The following is an 18,957-nucleotide window of genomic DNA, read 5'->3' as shown; positions in this document are numbered from 1 at the left end:
TAGCAATGCCACAATACCACTCAATCACAATAGGTAATAGATGTCGAGATATTAATTGAGAATCTTCACTTCAGAATCTTCTACATATTTCGCCTAGACATTGTAGAAGTTACGACATTAATCGTAAATTAGTTCGTCAACTATGTACTATTAAAGTTATACTGAATGAAAACTAATTAATTCTGTCATATTTCATCTTACAAACTTATCTACGGACTTAAATAATTCCTTATTATATTTGTTATAAACTATTTATTGACTACTCAGACTTAATAATGTAAGTAAACGAAAAACATGCTGTGTAAACAAGCGTGTTTGTTTATCATTCCGATAAAAACTCAAACTGCTTAATTATAAGATCGACACGGAGGCGAGTACGTGATCGGAACAATATCACGAGTGAAATCATATTTTCCAACAAGTTTCACCCGGTTGGAGCTTTCTGCGAAAGAGAAACCGAGCGCGGTGCAGCGGAAAATGAAGAAAAACTTCATGAAAAAGGCGTCGAGCCAGGCGGCGTGACACCACGTCCTACACAATAACATAAATCGATAATAGGAAGCCCTCCGACTAGTTCAGCAGTGCGTGCGAGCGACCTAATACACCCACTACGGCGACCGCATGCAATGCGGGCTAAATATACAGGACCCGCTGCGTTCCTGCGTTGCAGCACGCTGAACGGAACTTATGTCGCAACGACAACGTCCACAATTGCTTGTTCAGAGAAAATAACCGGTTTTAGTGAAGTGACGAGCGAATTGCAACTTTGCGTCGTTGGCGTGAGGTGGTATTTAGAGTGCAGTGCGCGTGTTTAAAGGCCGTTTTGCAAGCCAGCCGCCTCGGTAATAACACAGCTAGGTGCATTCTCGCTGCAATTTCGCTCTCGGTCGGGCTGTGTGTTTGTGGCGCGCTGAAGATCAGGGCTAACGATCGGCGTGCGTGCTCCGTCTCGGTCGCACCCGCGCCTCGGCGACCATGTCTTGCAAAAGAAACGCAACAACTTTATCTGACAGCGAGGCGACGCGACGCCCGAGAGGCTTTTGTGCGTTTTCCATGTTTATGTTTATAGGAGAGCACGTACAAGGGGTGCTTTGAACGCCAGTTGCTTGCTGTTGCGTAGTTATAAATTCTGCGACGGTCTTGTTTTTATTTCAAAGCGTGTGTTTGCACCGAACGGGGCTATGGCGGCGTAGTTTTCGTGCAATAATCTTGTTAGACTATAACATTTTATTATCACATGCAAGGAGTATGGACGGTGGGAAGTCTCAAAATAAAACGATCCCGTCAAGTAACTAAAAAAGACTTCTTACAAACAGGGGCGAGGCAGCATTTTTTGATAAAACTATTATAATGTAGAGTCCTAATTTTGATCGATTTCAAACAATAAAATTTCAACGAAAACTTTAAAGAGTCTCATAAAACTGTTTCGAGGAACATGTAAATTCAGATTCATTCAAATTCGATGACCAGGGCCAGTATTACCATACGGAAATAGATACCGTTTTGGTCCACGTGACATGGTCCCGTCTTGTTATGTCTGTTATGTAACAGCGGTGACACAATAAAAACGTTTGTTACTCATTGATTACGGCTTATCTGTTTGTTTACCAAAGATTGGTAAGTGTGTTAAGTGAAATACAATATGGCTTCAACAGCCTTTGGCAAATATTGTACAAGACTTACCTATGTAGGTGTACCTGTCGTAAACTACTTAAATATTGTTTGTTAGCCTTTCACATGAAAATGTTAAAGAAATAGAGTAGATGAATTTTGGTATCTAAATCTGCTCTAAATTAACACATTTCGAACTGAGATATTTTTCAGACTTATACGATTAAGCAAACAAAAAGTCTAGCAAGAACCGCGGGATACTGAATAATAAAGTTGTCTTCATTTTATGGTTTCCAATGAGTCGTCATAATTCAAATTCCTTACAAGCTATTTAAATCTCTCTCACTATTAACGGAAAGGGATGTCATTCAAGGCCCATATATTTTGCTCGACAGTCCCTTAGGTTTTGCCGTCAAGAAAAACATCGGACGATCGTAATTACCCACATCTATTTTTATGGGTTTGTTGATGTGAAATAATGTTGTATTTACACAGGGTTGCTAAGTATTAAGGAGAAGTTTAATACAGTTGATGAAAAAAATAATGAAGATAACATCAATCGATTTCTAAAAATCATTTTCGAGGATCTGGTAGAGTTGGTGCTTAAATGGATTTTCCCAAACAGTCCCTTATAATTCAGTTTCTAAACATAAATAAGATTTCAAATTCATATAATACAAACAACATTACAAAGTTCTAGACCACATAGTTGCATGGAATGGCGGGCTGCCAAAAACAGGGCCAAATCAAAACGGTCACTGAATGTAGAGCAGTTTTATTAATGTCGTTTTGTAACGCTTTCTAATTGAAAAGTCTCGTTAATTGTAGTTAATATTGAGCATTAATTAAGTTTGACTATCATTAAGCTTCGTAACGTATTGGGACTTATTTTATGGGCTCAGAACCCAGTTTTTCCACCTGATAATACGACTTTTTTAATTTATTTGTTCGACTAAATAAAGTAGCTGTTCATATGTGTAACTGATGTAACAGATTGTGGTTACGTACTTTTCTAACTTTTCTTCGCAAACCAGGCATGCCGTGTCATGCATACGAATGACCTGTTTGTCTGTGCACACTAGACGGGCATCCGGTACAAAGTCGACAAACCCAGAGGCACGGGAACTCGCCGTACATCTGCAGGCGACACAAACAAATTGCGAGGATGACGCGCGCCGCTAAAACTTCTGGCGTGCAATTTTAACAAATTCTGGGAAGGATTTGGCGTTACGTTACGGCAGCGGTGGCGTAACGGAACGAGTACTATATTTACTTTCGGGCACGTGTTCAGAGCTGAATGGGCGAAGACCTTGCCCTTGAACCCGAGGGGAACGCACGCCGCCCGCGGCACGCACCGCCCGCCCAAACGGCGGCTGGCCGTGCCTCTGCCCATACACGCCCCGCGCCCCTGCCCCCGCGTCCCCGCCACCCAAACTGATCAATAGCCCACTTCCTATTTACGCTGTTTCCTACCAATTTACATGAAACAACAATTTGTTCGATAGAAGAACTCATTAATTAAATTGGTCTCTTTGGACTTTACTAAAAGGGTAAGTAAAATAAAACCTTTTTTTTCATATCAAACTTTTTCCAATAATTCAAAGTTTTATGGAAAAATTGATACTTCGTACGACAGTTTTTTCATGATTTAATAACTGAACAATAATAGTATTATTTCATGTACTAATTTGCCAGACAATTATGTATGTACAGTCCGAATTGTGTGTTCTCCATTGAATTCGCCGTAAACTACGTGGTTTCCCACGAGAATTATTACTTTTTGCATTAACTGCGGGTATAAAAAATATAAACTATTTCCGTTTTAGTATAGTTAGCGTGGTGCAAATAGAGGTGGTCACGCGAGCACGATAAGGTGCACGGATATAATTATATGGTGAAGTTAGGGCTCCTGCCGCGTATAAGGAGGCTACATAGAGGCATGCAAGGAGTTGAATGGGCATTCTTTCTTACAATGTTGCAGATTCGAGGGCCGAAGCCGGCGCGGACACAGGCGCCTTTGTATCGCATCCCATTAATATTTTAATGCGATCCTTGTTTTTTTTCTTTTGCGTATCCTTTGCCGCAAACTAAACTGATTGATCATTGTTTGTAGAGCGCCTGCATCATTAATTTAAATATGCGATTCTTACTTTCTAAAATCAATAAGGCCTTTGTAAAGACCGCATTGGTACACTTACATCAAGATACAGTTCTAAAAAGGTCGATTAAATCTACTGAACCTGCTCCTTTAATCCTGCACCCTTAGTTAGCAATAATATTGCATTACAGTTACATAAAACAGATCTGTTAAGCATGGTCGCTCGCGCCGGATCAATAGTTTGCCTCGAGTCCTAGACACGTGTAAAATGTAATTGGCTTGATATGTGATTAATCACACCTTTTTAAAGGCGACCAACGATACCTTTGTGTTACACAAATTGGAAACGATGTAGAGACGATTATGTTTATTCGTATTTCAGTAATCGAATGAGCGATAAAAGTACAATTTACTAGAAAATAACTGGTTGTGTGAAAGTCAGACTCGCGCTTTTCGTTCCGGATAAATAGGTTAAAAACTCCCACAAACTCATACATAAGAAACCTAATAGATTTATGCTCTCTATTTTATAGTATTTATAGTTATAGTGGCAAACATCATAAGTGAAAATTTCATCTGCCTAGCTATCGCGATTCACGAGATACAGCCTGGTGAAAGTCGAACGAATAGAGAGACAGACAGCGGTGCCTTATAATTGGGTTCTGTTTTTACTCTTAGGACATACCATCTTAAGGTAAAGAGAAAAATGTAGAGCAACTGTGTGCTTAAGATCATGAATAGAAATTCTTACATAAACGTTTCTAACAATCAATATACTATACTAGAATCTAGATAGTTTCAATAAATACGTTCTATTATTCCTACAATCAATATAGACGCTACAAATAAATAGGATTGCGATCAACAATGAGTTACGCGATTACGAGGCACACTATTGAATGTCTCAAGTGATGAATCATTCGAAATATTATATGATATTATACTGAACATAATTTATAGTTGTCGCCATGTTATTATTTACGGCTGGGGAAGATAAGTAATATATATCGTGTAACGGCTCTGATGTTCGGACTGGACATCGCTTTACTGGTGTTATTGAGAATCGTTTCGATTGTTTCGTGTTTTTTTCTGTGATATATTAGAAATAGGTATTTTATTTAAGTTTAAATACATCAAAATCAAAAGTACATCTGTTATACGAGGATTCTATCAATAAAGTTAATTGAAATGCTCAGTATAATTATAATTCCATTATCATAATTTTATAGGAAATCGAGAGCCATAACTAAATGGGTCAGCGATCATAGTTAATTACAAAGCCATGAATCACCATCAACGAAATCGTAAACTGGAGCTTGTCCTATTATACAAATTAATGGACACTCACAAACCTAATATTTACCTGGCAATTAACATTGCTCTTCATAATTGTAATAAATATAAAATTTATTAGGCAACAGTTAGTTGTCTCATAACTATAAATTAGTGTGGAACAAGTTACAATCAGGTTAAGATACAGAAACTAGATTTGCCTTGGCCGGTTTTCACATCTGCCACTTGTCGCTCCGATGGACAAATAGGGCGGCCAAGCTTGACCATTGACAATCGCGTCTTGCGCTGCGCCGGCGCATTCGAGCCATTGTTTACAACCCAGATAGAGCACGAAATTCAAAATTCAAAATTCAAAGTTTTGATAGTTATTTTATAATTTCCCACTAAATCGACTATCGTATAATGAAATATTTCTACTTTCGGTCAGTGACATTGGTAGCTTAGTTGGTAATGTTACTAATATGTGGGCCAGTAGCTGCAGGTTTGAGTCCAGCCTGAGGTTTGTATTGTTCGTATACTCCACCCATGCGCATATGCTCATATAATTAAAGTCATAGATCTGGTAATAGTTAATTTTAGATGTGCAAAATTAAGAATACCTTTGTATTATTAATACGAGACGAATCGATACACTCTCACTTAATTCTCGGAAATATTTAAGATTAATCCGCAATAATTAAGACGATAAAATATAAAGTTCGGAGGCTAGTGGAAAATTAACTTTATAACTTTGCCGGATAACGATCAAAGAATTCAATGAAACTGTATAATATTTTATTATTCTAACAAGTAGGCAAATAATAAAGATTACTTCACAAGCTTTATAGGTACTAACCTACTTAGAGCGCTTACAAAACATCACGAAAAAGTAATTAGGGCAGAATACAATAAAGAGAATACTATCAACAAAGATTCGTAACTCAACCTTTTTGTTTGAACGTGCCATAGACAACGGATGAAATACAAATGTGACATCTATTGTCAAAGTGGACATTAGTTCAAATATGGAACGTATTACGTTGTCTAAAGATCATTGACTCATCAAGTCTTTATTATTACACCGAAGGCCATAGAGTAAAATATCTCATGTTATTTGGAACGTAAAGTTCACCTTAGAGGCGTACATTATACTGTGATGGTGTTGTAAGAGCAGTGAATCACGATCAAGTTCCTAATTCCTCGGCTCCATTTATGTTTATTTTTTATTTCGGTCAACGGCCGTGCGGCCCCATTGTGCGCGTTCCATTGACATCGATTCTAGGGTTGGATTTAAACCGTATACGACCACACGGTCTTAGTGCTTGTATGCTATATTAGAACTTTATGTATTGTAGAACATGTTAAACATTTAGTTATTTTAATCGATCCCTACAAAAAAATGTCTGTATCAAGAAGCTAATCGTGAACAGTAGCGTAGAACCGTAAACTTCAATAAATGTTACGCTTTAAAAACCATTACAGTTTTAACGCAAACGACTAAATTATTCTTACGAGCGTGCAGATTTCGAAACCCACGCTCGGACTACTTGTTTTTCAAGGTTTTTTTTTATTATGAATCGGGCCGCGGCGTACAATCAGATATTCCTGGCAGCCGATCAGTAAAAACTACAGATATTTAATGAGAACTTTAACCTCACCTTGCAGCGGGTCCAGTAAGCGTTTAATTATAATTTATAAATATTTAAATGTTGACTATAATATTATAAAATTTTGAGTATTCTATTTTGACCCTGTCAGGATGAAGTAACTTTCGAACCATTTTTTTTTAATTAGTTTAAATATAAATGAAATGTATGAAATAATAACATACTTAACTTTATTTTACTATTTTGAACTGATTTAAGTAAATGATCAAGTTGCTATTTAAACAAATTGTTGGTGTCGACTTTGCGTTTTTTTTTGTATATTTTCAATTTGATGTCAGTTGACATTAAATTTTGGTCTTAGATTTGAACTTAACAACTAAAAATAGCTGTATTTCATTTATCAATGAACTTAGTGCGCAATAATGAGTTCAAGTTGCTTGGAATGGCATCAATAGAGTGACGAATTTCTGTATTTTTTGTTCTCGGTGATAAAGAAAAGAGAGATTGATACATAATCCAATGTAATTCCATTCATATACGTATTTATAGTTAGGTCACGGGCCAGTGTTTGGTCTAGCTAGGCGTTCGTTGGTATCGAGCGTGTGTTGACCGGGCGATTCACCTTGAGACCGCACCTCGCTTCTTATAACCCGACCGCGGAGGAATACCATTCTTCGGTCTGACACGTGTAGGTACGTCGGCCTTCTTAAACCGGTCGCGTTACACGTTTGGTACAAGCTCGAGACCGGTCCGCGTGCTGTGGGTGAGCGAGTTGTGGAATGCACGGGACGGACTAAGACACCGACATTTGAAAGTTCCGAGCCGACACACTCATACTTTTTATCTATACTATACTTTTTTAACAAAATATATTTACTATAACGTAATATTAATAGTAAAACGTCATAATTAAATCCCCGAGCGTGAACCCGATATCTTCTAAAGCATGATTCTCAACCAATTGTTTGGTAAATCAAAATTGCCAGTAATCACACGCTCTGATCTTCATTTCATGTTATTACTGCTGGTGGGTAATCAAATTATCATATTTTATACATAAACACACTGTAAGTCGCACGCGCAGATGAGCAAAAAAATAGGTTTCGTTTGTGGTTGAAAATTAATAATAATGATTCTCTGTCAACGTTTCTTTGAGTAAACATAGGGTATAAGTGAAATGTATTTTGACCTCATAGGTACATAAAAACTTCCTAACATATTAATATTTATTACATCGCCGAACAACGCGGATAGGGAGACCGGTACAAATTTGGCAAACTTTCAAATACTTGTGAACGATATACGTAGCACCGCGTCCTACATAACATAAACAAACGCTTACGAAAGGTTAACAATTTTCGCGTCGAATCAATCACAATTTTCACGTCCGAACGTATCGAATTGGACGGATAATCAAGCTTTCCTGCTGTTCTACATTGTTTACAGACAGTTTGTTTGTGTGCGTCATATTCGTTGCTAAGTAATACTTACCCATTTACGAGTCATCCTATTACAATTCTAACGCGGCTCGTTGAACCGTACACGTAAATATACGATGACGTAACTGTCATAATAAGAGTACCTACACTGCGTACTATGTGAGATATTGAATAATAAAAGTAACGACACTGAAATATCAATATTATCAGTCTAAATACAGGTGCGGCTAACTAGCCGGCAAGAAGTATTTGTTCACGGCACTAAGTAGCCAGACAGCCAGATGATAACTGTTTGACTATTTATAATGTGCACACTTGAATTGATGGAAGTAAGATAAGGAAGTACTACAATATAATCCGGTTAATTATGAATTATTGAATATTCCAAACGTCAGCGTCAGAAAATACCGCACGATATAGGAAGTTTTACAATTGAATACCAACAAATTTAAATACGATTTATATGAATTAAAATTCGCTGGAACTGTCCGATATGTTTACCAGCTGGCTAATGTAAATTCAGCTCTTGCATTCCTTCTAAAAGCTCCTACTATATCCATTTCCAAAGTAAAAGAGGGAACCGAGGTAGGTCTTAAGAAACTGGTCACTGTTCAGTTAATGTACGCTCGCCCCAATTTCGTACGGCGGTGTCAGCGACGATGAACGCTGAATAAATGATTACACTAAACGCGAATGTGTTTCGCGTTTGGGTTCATGTCGGTACAGTTAGTGCACACATAAATAGGCTAATGAAGCTCACTAAAAGTAAAAGTTTAGAATTAGCAAGGTGTAAATTGAGAGTTATCTAAAGCGAAATTTTGTGAACCAGTTTTCCAAGTACTTCCAACTTGAGCTCAACTTTCACACGAAAGGGCTTTCCTTAGTTCCGTTTTTAGCTATTCATCTGTCAAAGTTGCCGTAATAGATTTCGCTTCATTCTGCAATGGATGTAATTTCGTTGATTTATTTGAAGGGCATTAATCTCGCGGTTAATATTAATGAACACATCGCTTTTGGTATTGTCAGATAAAGAAATATGACTGAAGAAAAAATCAAATCAAGTCAAGTCTTAAAAAAGTTACTATGCCTAATCCATCGTACGCCTCTACAATGTCTTATGATTTCGACCATTAATATAAGTCAAGCGTCGACGTGGTGGCGTCGAGTTTGTCACTCACTCCTACTTCGACGAAATAAAGTCGTAAATCGTGTGACATAACAACGCCCACTCAGGTGTGGCGTGTAACTATTTGTTTTCATCGTAGCCACGACTCGGAAACCCCGATGTTTTAACGTGCCGCCCCAATTCAAGTACCGAAATAACCGGGCTCTGTCCCAGATTGCTCCCCCGCTCCCTACGATACGCAATGCCCGATTATGCCACGACATTGCTGGTCAAATGTCCCCCATTGCAACGCTTTTATAATCGGATTTAAACTTTCCATTCCCCTTCAGCAATCGATCATAGCGAATAGATACGGTAGAGCGAGATAGCCGTAAGTAAGTTATTGGGTTTTTATGTTTCTAGATTTCAAATTGAGGTCGATTTATTTAAGAAACATCACTAATTATTTCTAACTGAATGAAGCTTTTTAAAAAAAAAACATTTTATTAACTTCTTGATTGAAATGTTGAAGTTACAAGTTGCTTCGAGTATCAAATTAAATGGGTTTAAAACATTTTAAAAATTGATGTCACAATAAAAAATAGTGAGCGGGTCGTGATTGCATTCGTGAAGCTGGAATTCCCTTTTGTGTCCCCCGCGACACGTGTTGGACGTCGCGCGTCCGTCTGAGGCCCGTTATCGTGTAGCGAGCTATAAGTATGGGTGGTGTAGTATCCGAATATCGGTGGCGTGCGGGGTGAACGACCTCCGAGGCACCTGCAATCGTCCGTTGTTGACACAGGCAACTGACGGCCGTGACGCCTCCCGGTGATAATGAGTGTTAGTGCAACGTACTTGAGATTTCAATGTGCCTAGGATAAACTAAACGATTATTGAATGCTGCACTTCAAATATTTGATCGTTTGGTATTTGTGAGCTGTGTTTGCTGACGGTCATTGTTGATTGTTTTGATTCTCGTTTTGAATTTCATTAGTTTATTCTTGGTTATACGTATGATTTGTATGGTTGGGGGTGTCAAATTTTTAATTTGCCTTTGAATCACAAAAATGTGTTAACAAAGCAACTTTATTTTAGTAGCCTAAAATCCGTGTGTTATTGGGTCATCATTCATTATGTTAAGTACAGTACTAAATTGTATTCAAAGCGGTCAGCGTTAGAGGACGTTTGCTTCTGTGACAAAACAGAGGTCGCAACATAATTTAATTTAGCGTCGCAATGAACCTATATGCAAGGTCAATACGCTATTGCTAACTCCAGCTTTTTACTTCGAGTTAACGACTATTTAACTGCTTACGCTAACTAAGAATTTAATTTAAATCCTATTTTTTTTTTGTTAAAAAAAGTTTGTCAATAAGGAGTTACAAAAGACTGTCAATAAAAACATAATTAAGAAGACTTAAGAAAAAAACGTTTCAAAAAAAGAACGAGCTTCGAAAAACTTGTACAAAATGAAACAATGGAATGTTTGACCACAGAGTATAAATACCTTAAGTTCACAGACGTGTATAAGTTTACAATTGCGAGTTTATTACGCGATCCACAGTTTTCCCGCGCAAAATGAGGGCGCGGCCTTGTCCCGCTTCTCAGATTGGCACATTTTTATCTACTCTTTGAACTATAGCCAACAGAAGACACACTTTCGATTTGATTGAGAGAGTATGTTCATTATGCACCATGACAGAATGTTTTAGACGCATACATCCGCAAGGCATTTCTAGCTGCTAATCGGCTTGACAACTATTAAACAAATGTACGTTGTAAGTTTGTAACGTCATATAGAGGAAAAAATATAAGTTTAACAATCTATATTCATGACTTAATAATGGTAATGGAATTGATAACTTTGTTGTATTATTACATGTTACATACATAACAAAACTTCAGAATTAGACACGTAACGCGGCGTTCAACATTGAAGAGTTCGAAATCGACAATATCCGAGATTTCTATTTTTAAATTGTACTTCTGATTTACTACTGTTAATTCAAATAATTTAATGTTTACTTTTAAATAATTTCATTTTTTTTTATTTAGTCAAACTATGACTTTTTCATATCGTACGGATAATGTTACCATTTTTAAAAATCTAATAAGAAACGTAATGTTTCTACTAGATTATGACATTGTATTCGTGTATATGTACGTTTATCCAATGAAAGCATTAGTATAATTCTATTGCAATGGATCTGGCTTGGACTAATTCAATTTGCTAACTTGAGACTTAGCTATTTGTGTTGCAAGTTGTTGACCTAAGTTCAATACTACGATAATAAATCATACTTCTGTTTTAATAGGATAAACTAATAGATTACCAAGCCAAAGCTTGATAGATATAAATTATATTAATTTAGTTTGTGTATACTTAAGTATACGATTTGTAAGAATTTCACTTTAAAACGTGTTTATTATAAAATAATGAACAAAATATGTTTACTATTTGGGTTACCTATTTTATCGTAATACTTACAGTCTTATCGGTCATTGGTAACATTGAGTCATAAGTTCATAACGAAATATTATTTACCTCGTCATTTTAACGTGTATAATAGATTAGTTGAAGAACAAATAATCCTTTTGTATCTATGACTAAACTAGAATAACAACCATTTAACGATGAGAGAAAGCATCCTGTGGTGAATTAATACATGTCTATGATTGCAATGCTGAGCACAGCAGCTTAACGCCTAACACGTGTATCCTGTGTCGTGATAACCGCTGGCGACTCTCTCATTTTCACGCACTCCGCTCATATAATGCAGACTGCATTTATAAATAATTACTAAATCACGACAAATAAATTCCGACATAATTGAGCACAATAAGCTCAATTGAAGCGAGGAGTGCCTTCGTGTGAAAACAAATCAGCTGTGCGGTGTCAGGCGACTGTCAGCGCGCACTGGCCCGCCTGCAAGCAACTCCTTACCCACTAGAAACTTTCCAACTAACGCTATAAATATTCAACGGTCGCTCTGCCAGCAAGCTCTCACTGGCCACACTACTCCGCTTATCCATCATAAGCCGCGATACCCACCTAGATACAGTTTGGGCTCAATTTTGACGACCCACGATCGCACTCAGCCAAAAATACAGTAGAGTTGGTGGTCCGCGCGCACACTGGCCTCTGTCTACTCATCCATCACTGCACATCCGCACGATACTGCGAGACTCACGATTTCACTGTCACAGCACGCGGCGGCCTGTGGCCAGCCGGAGTCACGGCACGCACCAGCACAGACGTTTCTAAAGTAGCGCGGCTACCGCTGCAGTGGAGTGGACGACAACAACACGACCGCCGACGCCGGCGCGAAGTGAAACCGCGGAGGACCGAAACAGTGAGGCGCGAGGTCGGCGCGACCTCCGCGCTCGAGAGCGTGAGAGCCGGCAAGCCTGAGCGGTGGCAGGTGGGCTGCGAGCTGCAGCGAGCGGAGAGAGCTGTACGAGACGACGCGCGTGACTCGCCGCCGCCGACTGACGGGCGCGCCGCGACGAGCCGGGCTCACCCGCACACGCGCACCCGCGCACACTCGCGCCGCGCCGACACGCCGACACGGGGCCGCGCTACACCGACACGCCGCCGCCACGACTTACCACACCAGATCCGAACATATTTTAAAGTTTCATACCCAATTTGACTTTAAAATCTCATCGAGCCCGTCCAAGACGCGAGCCAGTCTGTCAGCCTGAATATTAACCTGAACAAAAGCATTGCGGTGTCTCGCTGGACGCATCGGTTGCGCAGTGAATGGACAGCGCGTGTAGAAACAACGAGAGCGCATGCGCCACGCACACTCTCCCGAGGCGCCCCTGTACTTACAAAAAATTTGAACAAGTGTGACTGTAGTAGTTTAGCGTGTCCAAAACGAGGCTGGGAAATTGAAAAACAAGCTTGTAACACTTGGAAACGTGAAAACTTAACTACAGTGTATTTATAGATAGATGCATTGAGTTCTAGGAAGACAGAGTTCAACTGACTTTATTGATAAAGCGTTTGAAATAGAGATCAATGGTCAATTAGCGAAATCAGCTCCGATTCAGTGCGGGCTGCGTACTTATACAAGACATATCATTGCACTATGTGGCCCGTACGCAGTACAGTCACGGTAAGGTCATCGAAATGCTGTAAATGTGTAGCTACAAATTGCGCAAATAGATGTTCCAATGAACTCGTTTAATAATAGCGGGCGCAGTGAGGGCGTCACTGAAGGGAAACACTAGTGAAGCAGTACTCGGCTGTACGCGACGGGCTCAAGGTTGCAGCGTGTGTACGCAACTGTTGTCACAGCACTGCTCATGAAAGAACTCTTGCGATAAAGAACAAAAACCAACTTCGACAAAATTACTCAAGAGCAAAATTTTACTTAAAGTTAAGACGCTTTGTCTTAACTTTAAGTAAAATTGTTGCTAGGTTAGGTAGAAACAATTATTTATTTTAAAAATAAATTGCAATGACTTTGATGCAATTAAAACTGACATAGTGAATATTAATGATACAAAAAGAGTAACAGCTCCATCATCCGGTTAGCGTCACAGCTCGTCAACTTTTAGTGAAAATAAATTTGTTTTCTCATTGGAGGAGACTTTCAATTTAAAAATGTGTGCAAAATTTTGACTAATCTTATTCAGAATTTAAATTAATAATAAGAAAGGGAGAAAATAATCTGAAATTTCAAATTTAATAAAAACTCTTTCCGTATCTTGTCCACAATAAAACAAGTTGGAAAGTTTTTAGTTAATCAATGTATAAGTTATGTTATAAAAAAATATAAATAAAATTTGTATGTAACATCAAACTATTAGGTACAATATATCACAGCAATAGTATTTTTTCAACAAAGATCAAGTTTTAAAGAGATACATTCAAAGTTAAGCTTAAGAAGAAATTACGATTGGTAATTTCTTCTTTGCACAAACATGGTCCAAAGAAACTCAGGCTTAAAAAACTCATAACAGACGTACAGCTAAACAAAACAATAAGAACGTTTGAAATGTGTCATGAAAAATAAGTGAACAGTTTCGTTGGAGCTCAATGGGCTGCGTTTGAGGAGCAGACAAGGATGGGTCTGTTCACGAGAGGTGGCCGGCCGGGACGCCAATCTTGACTTCCGCCGGCGCCCGATCACTGCCAGAAACACTTAGGGGAAAACTCGAGCATGAAACCCGAAGGAATGACAACGAAAATAATCTTATAGATTTAATTTTTAGTAACAGTGTTGTATCCTCTGGCCATTACTGTCTCGGACAATGATAATCAGAAACACAAAAGGGAATGTGCATTTGAAAATAAAACCCGAAATTGCCTCCGAAAATGTGACCAAGAGTCTTTCTCTGCTTCTTTCCAGGAGTGAGAAATTAACGAATGTTAAGTATTTGTTATTTTGCTTCAAGCTGCTAAAGTGAATAAAACTTTGGGTTTTATTCACTTTAGCAGCTTGAAGCATTTAGCTTTAAATCGTAAAACGAGATATACTTTTAAAAAGTATTTCTATATGAAAAAATTGTTTTGCTCAAAATTTTGAAAAAAAAGAAAAGAAAAAAAAGAAAACTGCAAGTCTCAGTAGCGGTATGCGCGGACGCAATGCGTAACATTCCAAGTCAGCTGATTTATAGTGGAGTGACAGCGTTGGACAGTTTTTCTTAATTTGTAAGTGTACTGCAGATGTGTTTTAATGAGCTGGTAAGACATATTGTGAAGACTGGTGGTTGACGAAATATTAATGAATAATGATCTTCAAAATAAAGTAAAAGCCTTTTTCGCCATAAGTTGTTGCTTCAAATCTCACGGTAGAAAAATAACAAATTATTTGCAGCCGCAGGCTTCACCTGTCAGATCGAATACCTAATAAAGGTCTACAGCACCATTGATATCAAGCATATAAGCACTAAAAAGGACCGCGACATGTGTGGTCCTAATACAAATAACTTTGATCACACAAAAGTGTACCCCTTAATGTTTTATAGAACTTGGTCCTTTGTAGGAGTCGAGCCGACACTAACAAAAGCTTTCTGATTGGCTTGAACACATCATGGGCTGGACAATGCGACATAAACGTTTGTATATTTCTGTCGGACGTCAAAGAAACATTTTCGCATTTGGTACGAACGTAACCGAGCTAACAAACAGTCGTAACTGTGTACAAACAAGCAATTTACACGTGGAACTTGAAAACCTCTGCCCATAATAAGGAGTTTCCACGCGATTGTTCCGAGCGACCCTCGATGGAGGAAGTCCGCGGTGCCCTTTGCCAAGATACCTTCAGTCGATTGACCTCTGTTTCGTAAAAGGATCGATTTAGAACATTTAGAAGTCAAGTCAATGACCGCCCGAAGGCTCGAATAATTTGGATATTTCATAAACGCGCTCATTAACCACCTTTTTGGGATTGGGTTGTATCAGGTTGCCATTCTGGTGTTCAAAAGTAATAATTAAAATTTGTGTTGACATCTCCTAAACTTTAATCGCAATAATCATAAAATTTGTGTCGATAAGTTTTATTAAATTGGTGTTAAGAAGTTTGTGTAGTGTTCGTTTTTCTCTCCAGGGCCAGGCTTAAAATGTAAATAGTATTTTTTGATATAAAACTTGAGTTTTGTAAAATATGTCGTGACGAATAAACGTGCAAGAATATTACTGCGATAAATATTGTCAATGTTGCAAGTAGCAGTGTACAAATAAGGTTGATATAACGTCGATACTAGCACCTTTCGCAAAGGCACAATCAATTAAGTAGTCAGTAGCAATTTGTCACAGCAGTCGCCGTCCTTATTATTTACCATAAAGGATCGGCAGGACGCCGCATAGTAAACATTTTGTGCAAATTGCCTTCCTGCGTAATACAGGTATCTTTTAATCCTTTTTTTAGTACTTGTTGCAATTATCAGATGGAAAGGTCGTGTCTCTAATGAGAACCACATCCCCGGCGCCTGCGCACCCACGCGCTACCCACACAGCGTCAATCGCATGTAAATCGACACGAACAATCAGAAAACTTACTTCCATTGTATAATTACGAAGGAGTATGATTTATGCGTGTTTTTCAAGCTGTTGTTGTATGAAACCTTCATTATTCAATATTTTTGTGGGGTTTGTTTGGTCTGGCCACGATCGGGAGGTCGATGACGTTGTTTTGCAAACAAATGTGATGTATGATGGAAAATTTGTTGATTCAAACTACAATTGTTAGCTAAAAGACTTCTATGATATAAGAAGGTATCGTTTGAAACCTTGATTTTTATCAACAAAATTCCACTGCTGGTTTACGATGGTGCAATGGAGCGAGTGTGAACAATACAATATACTAATATAATTGATAAAATGATACTCGTTTATAAACGAAATAGGATTTTGACAGTGATATCATCATTTTCCCGCTCTGGCAATTCTCGGGCAAATGCAAGTCGTTAAAAAGGCTGCAGAAGCTGCAAGACAGGTCCACGATCACAGCACTAATGATCTACAAATACCTACAATAAATCCAGCTGCTAGTGACTTTAGAATCAATGAGTTGGCTAAAGCTTCATTGAGTGGTAATTATGGAGTTCAATGAGCGGACACTGAACGTTTTGAAGTGTTTCTAGAACAATGAATTCAAAGACGAAGTTTCTAAATACCCTTTCAAGCGTTGTTTGCGAACTTAAGCTTGATTTTGAAGTTTTTTGCCAAGGGTCCATACTTTTACCAATGTTAATTTTTCAGCGGATGATTTTCAAAAGGCTGTTTTTTTAAGTAAGATCAGAAACTTTAGATTGTTTTTGTACTAACATTATAGATTATATAAAGTTTTAATTTAATTCTTTTGTAATACATATTTTACTATTGAACAGATTTGAAGACAGACGTAATCTAATTGTTGTTTGCAATCTAATTAGTTGCTCTTATATATTGGGAAACAAATTAGTTTCGGGTGAAGCAAATTTGACAAACTAAAACTTTAACATATGAGACACTGAAAAACGCTAAGAAAGAATTTGATTTCAATCTGATTTATTGATTAGTTTTTTTGCACACTGTACTATTTTAAAATGTAAAGCATAAATTCATTCATCACTCTCTTCATCGACCACACCTAAACGACATAACAGAAAATCAACTCTATTTTTCAAGCTAATGAACGACACAGCATATTTATTTAATAGCTACACTTGTAGTTATAAATGCGTCGCTAGTCTCGCGTATCGGTTGCGCGGGCGCAAGTAGGATTTCCTTTTTAGAACATACCCGTCCATCATTGGGTCAGTGTGCGAATAACGTAGCGATAGTTTCCTGGAACAGAATGTTTTAAAATATTCAGGATCATGGTGTAAAGGTTACTAAGAGTCCATGTGACATATGTCAACATAAAAAAAAAACTTCCAATGTATAGGAATGACATTTCATTTTTACAACTGACGTGACTTCGACTTGTCTATTCAGTCCATAGAACGTATTTGAAAGCATAGGCACTCGGATGAATGTAACTTTTTGACAGTCCAAGGTAAATTATTAAGTGGTGTTAACTATTATGCATGTAAGATTATTAATTGATCGTATATTAATAATTGTACTTCACAGAACCATGAACTTAATGCAAAAGCGAATGCACTTGGCTGTATACACGCCATACCTTTGCCAAATGTATATTTAGTGTGGAAGCAAGTTTAGTCGATATAATAACCTCACTATTAATGTTCCAACTCTATCAACGTCAAAATATACTCGTGTATTAAATGTTACAATGTCAAATTTGATCAAAATAATAAATGTCCTTTAAGAAAATTAGATGCCTTGTTAATGTATTTTGATATGAAACGCACGAATAAGGTTATTTACTTCGACGTTATATAGACCGAAATATTTTTCTGAAATAAATTTTGATATGTCGCGGTGTTATTTTATTAAGCTTATTAATTTCTGCAGAGTTTTGACTTCGTGTACCTGGTCTATTACTTATTTATGGCCCATCGTTTTTAATGACAAAAATTTTTCTTTGGGTTCTTTTACTGGGTTTATGATCGATATTTTGCATAATACCATTAAGACTATATGTCAAACTATTGTAAGATTCAAGTCATCATAGTAGAAATTTAAATAATTTTACAATTATTTCAAGGATTCTAGATTTAAGCTGCCTTCATCGTATTGCTCACAAAAATGAAAATGTTCTCCGTAGAAAAATAATCCAACTCCCAAAAAATTAATGGTCCGTAAAGAAGGTTTCGTTTTGACATCCTGTTACTCAACCTCTTTACGATTGACGACTGTCGCGGACAGCTTGTATTAGCGCAAATATACATATATATTTTTCTGTCATTTCCTGATACATTTCGTTGTTCTGTTGTACCTTTATACGAATGGAACATAGATGATAAATGTAAATTTGGAAATAGTATTTATTTGTTAAGGAATTTATCTGTAAGCAATTCTAGGTTTAGTCAACAAGTGGGCTTGACTCTAGAATAGCCCGATCAAGTCCAATAGGCGACTACAGCTCTGAATCCTACTAATAAACCAATTTCCGCCTACAATACTTATAACGCTATTTTAAGACTGAAACGAGAAACTTCCTACAACACCCGTATCGTTGTTTACTATTCAACATAATCATAGTACACATTTATACGATTATTGTGTGCGAGTGAGTCGTTCACGTTTCAAACGCGACCTAGAGAGGTGAACAAACGGCCGATATAGTTGAGTTCAACCCAAATTTTTGACCCGATTCGATGTAAAAACTCGGCGTGGTGGGCTAACGACCCGGCTGACGTAACATCGGATAGACAAATAAAACGAGACACGGAATGCAGCCAGTTTTTAAGCTTTCCTCGTCC

General features: G+C 37.7%; 1 protein-coding gene across 2 annotated transcripts in view; it reads right to left on the bottom strand.

Moving 5' to 3' along the window:
- The window catches only part of LOC113505730 (ecdysone receptor-like), a 129,660-nt gene extending 117,010 nt beyond the window's left edge, over positions 1-12,650 (bottom strand). For both annotated transcript variants that reach the window (XM_026888541.1, XM_026888548.1), the window contains exon 1: positions 12,185-12,650. The gene's annotated coding sequence lies outside the window, so the exon portion shown is untranslated. The remainder of the gene's footprint in view (positions 1-12,184) is intronic.
- Between the last annotated feature and the right edge of the window lie 6,307 nt (positions 12,651-18,957).

The sequence above is a fragment of the Trichoplusia ni genome, chromosome 2 (assembly GCF_003590095.1).
Source record: "Trichoplusia ni isolate ovarian cell line Hi5 chromosome 2, tn1, whole genome shotgun sequence".
NCBI lineage: Eukaryota > Metazoa > Arthropoda > Insecta > Lepidoptera > Noctuidae > Trichoplusia > Trichoplusia ni.
This window is presented reverse-complemented; position numbering and strand designations above follow the sequence as displayed.